Source organism: Eretmochelys imbricata, chromosome 14 (assembly GCF_965152235.1).
Source record: "Eretmochelys imbricata isolate rEreImb1 chromosome 14, rEreImb1.hap1, whole genome shotgun sequence".
Classification (NCBI taxonomy): Eukaryota; Metazoa; Chordata; order Testudines; family Cheloniidae; genus Eretmochelys; species Eretmochelys imbricata.
The window spans coordinates 31449650-31455388 of record NC_135585.1 but is presented as its reverse complement, the minus strand read 5'-3'; positions in this window follow the sequence as shown (position 1 = coordinate 31455388).

The following is a 5739-nucleotide window of genomic DNA, read 5'->3' as shown; positions in this document are numbered from 1 at the left end:
ATCTTGGCCTCTCTCCTTCACGTCCCACTGCAGGCAATTCGCAAGAATTGATGACCCCTGGACCTTTGATCCATGAGCTTAGCAGGTCTCTGCAGAGGGCCTTGCAGGCAGAAGAGTAGGAAACAGCCAAGTTGCTATGGATGGAAGCTGGGCTTCTGGGCAAAACACGGCTTATGGAAGAAAGAAAGAAAGAAAGAAAGAAAGAAAGAAAGAAAGAAAGTAATCCCCCAGGGAGGGGTAATCTCTTCCCTGCTGGAGGGAAGGATCCAACCCTGCAGCTTGTTCCATCTCTGCTACCCCACCCCTAAATCTGGAGCTCCAGCGAATCAAGGGAGCAGGGACCAAGGACCACTCTGGAAAAGTAAGAGGATGGAGGAGGAGGAGGTACCTGGATATCAGTGGTGTCCTCCTCCGTGCCCAGGGTGAAGACGGAGTGAAGGGCAGCTCGCAAGAGGTGGGTCTCTAGGGCTGGCTCCAGGGCAGGTTTCATGGTGCTGGCAAGAGAGAGGAGCTGGTATTAGACTGCGCAGTACGGGGGTGGGACTGTCGCCAACACAGACACCAAGCCACAGGGATAGAGGCACAGGCTGGCGAGAATGGAAACTGAGGCACTTAGCTAGGGAATGACAAGGCCAAGGCGTCCCAGACAGACAGTGGCAGGACAGGAATAGCTCCTGTTCCCTGGAGCCTACTGCCCCTCCTGTATCTGAGCCCGGGAGTGAGCCCCTCCCCAAGGCCTCTGTCATGTTATGGGAGTGAAAAGAACAGCCCAGCCAGGAGAGAGTGACCCTTCCCACCCCACCATCTCTGCCAGAGGCGCCACTCTTGGGAGGTGACCTGGGAGGGACAGTGATGGTGACTCCTAGCCTTGGGCCTGAGCAGCACTGGGGTGAGGGGAGCTGGCAGGGTGCGGGGATGGGGCTGTCTCGGTACCAGAGGTTGCCCACTGCAGCCAGGGAGTGGGCGAGGACGGCGCTGGGTGACGAGTCATCGGGAAGCTCCTCGATGAGCTCCTGTGAGACGCGAAGGAGACAAAGGAGCGTGTGAGATTCAGGCCCGACTCACACCTCCCAGTAAGGAGATGACACAGCCTGTGCCCCACATTGCCAGCAGGATCCCCCACCACCTCCCGCTCCTCCCATTCCTTCCTGCCCATCAGACTTGTCCCCCTTCCCGGATTCTTGCCCAGCTCCCGCCCAATCCCCTTCTCTCCTCCTCCCTGTCAAAACTGCCCCCATTCAGCCCCATCCCGATGACCGAGGTGGGACCATGTGATTCCTTGGCCACCACTCTCAGCTGCCCTCCAGCCCCACAATTCCCCCCCTGCCCACTACTGACCAATCTCACAATTTCTCCCTTCTCTTCTCCCAAGTCTTGAGCCCCAGCAATCCCTGCCCCCTGCTGCCCCCTCCAACACCACCCAGCCCCCACCCATTAGCCCCTCCATACCCCTGCCAATCCCATGTCTCTCTCCTCCCTCCAGCTGCCGGATGGTGTGTCTCACTCACCACGATCCTCTTCACCACAGCCGCCTTGCAGCAGCGCGGCTCCAGCTTGTCCTCCCCTCTCTCCCGTGCAGCCAGACATGCGGGGTAGATGGCCTGAAGGAACAGGAGCTGCTGCCCCTCATCCTGTACCCACCGGGAGTGGGGTATAGCGGGAGAGAACCTGTTAGCTAGTGACCTTCCTGCCCCACCAATACCAGCTCCAGGGCTCAGGTCTCAATGGGGGATTGTGGGGACCCACCTATTGTCCAAATTCCCCACCACTCCTACAGAAGCAGGATCAGGAAGTGGGACAGTGCCTGTGGGGGGAGATGACCTCGGCTGCCGGGGGACAAACACCCCCATCTTGGGGGTCCCACATCATGGATGTAAAAGGGCCCCATTAGGGGTGGTGGATCATGAGGGACAAGACCCTTGGCAGGGGGTGGGGATGCTGGGAAGGGACAGGGCAATCTTTCTTCCAGCCCAGGTGGGGAACATTTCTACCTTATCTCTGCACTGGAGCTGCTCTCGGATGACCTTGAGAGCAGCTTCATCTTTGGCCATGTCCACCCCTTCCTCCTGCTCCGAATCCAGGGGGGTCCCTGCACCAGGGAGGGAAGGACAGGGGCGTGGTGGGCAGAGCAGGATTCAAGACCCCCCTTCCCACCTCAGGCATCCAGGGCAGATCGGGCCCCAAACCTCCCTCTCAGGGATGCCTTCAGCCCCCAACAGCTTCAGAAGCCCAGAGCAGAGCCCCCCTCCACTGGCCAGGACTCCAGGGGAGGTGCCGATTCCCCCGGCCCCGGAGCAGCAAGGACCAAAGTGGCAGCAGCTCTTCACGCCCCCACCCCCAGGTCCCCGTGCGGAAGGGGCAGCTGTGTGACTGCTGCTGCTCTCAGTGGGGTTCGCGTGGCTCAGGCCAGACACCTGGGATGGGGACCCCCCCCATATCCCTGGGAGAGCGTCTGGGCCCAGGGTGTTCACATCCCCGTCCTCACCCGTCCCTCAGCCCAGCCTGGCTCCTCACCTGGAACAAAGCAGTGGCCTCCATCGGCCTGGCTGCTGCCAGAGGCCCAGGTGCTGCCGCTGTCCCATGCTGAGCTGCCGGTGCTGGGACAGGGACCTTCCCCCTCCTGGCCGGCGGGGGCTGGAAGGGCCTCAGAGACCGGGCAGGGCGATGCCTCCTGATGGGAAGGAGGGCTGGGCTCCTGGGGCCGCTGCTGCCCACACAACAAGCCCCAGAGCCACCCTGCCCGGCGCCCCTCCTGGGCTGGGTCCTGTCTGCCAAACCGCAGCCTGGGCCAGCTCCACTGGGGCCTGGTCGGGGCCTCTCCCAGCTCGGCGCCTGCGCCGGGAGCCGGGGTCCTTTTCCAGAAGGCCGGGCACTTCCGCCGTCTGGCCTGGACGGGAGCTGCTTCCCCGCCAGCGGGGACGCAGGGCTTGCTCTGCCCCTTGGGAAGGTGGCAGCTGCTTCCCTCAGGCTCTGGGGCCACCTGCAGAGCCTTCCTCCGCAACATCCGCAGGAGCCTGGCCATCCTGGAACCGAGCGGAGAGCAGGGGTGAGTCTGGGCTCAAGGCAGCCTTTCACTCCTGGCCCTTTTCCGTCCCTCCTCCTCCCTGCTCCAACCACAGCAGCCCCTTCTGCCCCCACAGGAGTGCAGGGAGTGCCATCTACACACACGGGCAGGAGTTCATTGCATGATCTGCTCCCAACGTTCCCCCTCATAATCACTGCTGCTGCAATAGCCAGGAAGTCTCATCCTTTTCTAGCAAGGGGGTCAGTCCCAAAGACCATCGGTTACTCTGGAGAAGCAGCCCCTTCCTGTCGTCCCAGGCCACACTCCCACCCAGGCTAGAGAAGGAACAGAACCCAGGAGCCTGGACTTCTCCTGCAAAACCATTCTCCACGTCAAAGTCACAAAGACCCAAAGCACAGGAAGACCAGGGCGCTCCTCATTCCCCATTGATTTCCAGGCTCAGCAGCTCACAGGGTCTGGTCCAGCTCAGAGACTCTCAGCCTGCGGAACAGTGTCCCACAAGGGAAGGGCTGGGAGCCCCATTGCTGGAACCTTTCCAAACACACTGGAGATGGCTCTGGAGAAGCCCCTGCCCGGTCTAAGAGTGAGGGGCTCTTGGGGGCTGTTTGCAAATGATATCCCCCTTTGGAGATAGTCTCTCCCCCTGTTTCTCCTCTTCCCAGACAGACAGGGGAAGACACGGAGGAACCCAAATGCCACTCACTTGCTCTCAGTGATGGGATGATGGATGGCGGATGTTCAGGGTCAGCAGACGTCCCTCGCCCTCCTCCTCACTCTCCAAGCCCAAGGCAGGCTGGAGAGGGTGGTGACCTCAGGAGTTACCCTGCCCAGCCAGCAGGCAGGGTGATGACACGAGGGCAATCGACTGACTGTGAAAACAAGAGTCTGTCTTATTGCCAAGGGACGGAGAAACTCAGCCAGCAGCAGGGGGGTGCAGAACACTGCCCTAGGGCGGAGGTGACAGCGCCTCTAGGATCCTGACATCCCAGCACTTTACACACCTTCCTGGAGCCTCCCAACCCCGCTGGGCTGTAGCGATGGGACCCCAATTTGACTGACAGCAAACGGGACTCAGCTACCAGCTCAGGGTCACACTGAGTCTCAGAGCCATGGATGGACCCCTTCACTAACCACTGCCGCACACTCCCTCCCACAGCTGGCAATTGCAACCAGGCCCTAATGGCTGGTCCCCCTGCCTTTGAGAGGGAGTGTCACTCCTGCTTCCATTGCTGCCTATTGATCTGTGTGACTTTGGGCAAGTTGCTCCCCCTCTCTATGGCTCTCTGGGACTCACATCCCTGAATGGGCTTTAAAAAAGACAATGGTTCAAGTTTGGCCCCAGCTAGTTCTTGTTTCTCCAGACTAGCCATTTTAGCAAAGTCTAGAGTTCTTGACATTCATCACCTGGAAACATCCCTTTCTCCTTCGCAGACGGCCTTAACATCCCTTATCTCACCCAGGCTCCCTGCTGCCTGGAGTTAGAGAATTGATCCTGTTCCCATTGGACCTACCCAAGGTGTCACACAGCAAAGCAGTGACGGAGCCAGAAAGAGAAGACAACAGTCCTGACTCCTGTTCGAACTAACAGACAACAACCCCCCGGAGTCAGGGATAAAGCCCAGGAAATAAGGTGTGAACATTTGCATGGAAACAGTTTTCTCTCAGAAAATCCATTCAGACGAAACCACTTTGTTTCTTGAAATCGTAACAAGTAGGATGAAAATTCTTTGCAACAATATTTGTTTGCAAAACAAGAGCATCTCCTGTCCGTCATAGCGCATTAAACTGTCTCATTGTACACAAAGGGGAGACACTATGCTCTAGAAAATTAGATGAGATGCTTCAGTCTGAGCTAAGTAGTTGCTGCTCTTCACAATTTCAAAACAATAAAATACAAATGAGATTGAATATTAGGTCATAATCTGCTATGGCTCGGTTTGATAGGACACCCCCTAGTCTGCACTGCTCCGAGTGACACTCTTCAGTGGATCCCCAGCATCCACCCATGGCGAGGTAGGTGGGAGAGGATTGTTATTCGTACTTGACAGAAGGAGAAATGAAGGCTGAGAAAGGAGCAGTGACTTGTCTTAGCTGATGCAGCCAGTCAGTAGCAGAGTTGCTCTCAAATGAGCTGCAGACCAACAATTGTTCAACGTAATTATTCAGCAATTATTTCAGAAGAATTGGAATGTTGGAGAGGATCACGAACTGCTCCGAGACAATGAATGGAGAGCAGCGTCAACATTGGTCAAACATATAACTGGTTGTGACTTATTTGCTTGGTCATAAAAGAGAACAACAAAGACCAGAGTTTCCTCTCTGTCAATAGCACCCTCCTCAGCCAATCAAGGTTGGGACTTTGAGGGGTGGGAGGCTAAGGGTTCTCATCAAATAGCCCAAAGAATGGCCCTGGTCACCACCGAGGGGATCACTCTCGGAGCACTAGTCCAGTCTCACCTCTCTGTGAGGGCCTCCCACACACACACACACCCCCCGTCCGGGCCCCGCTCCACCTATAGAGCTCCTGGTGGTGGGAGGAGAGCAGTGGAAAAGGACAAAGGAAGCAAGAAGAGAAAGGTAGGAGGGACAGAGGAAAAGGGAAAACAAAAAGGAGAAACCCCAATGTCCCCAGTAATTCTAAGGGACAAAGTCCTAGGTCGGAAATAAAATGCTGCCCCCACAATCTAATGTTTTCCATTCCTAAAAATCAGCCG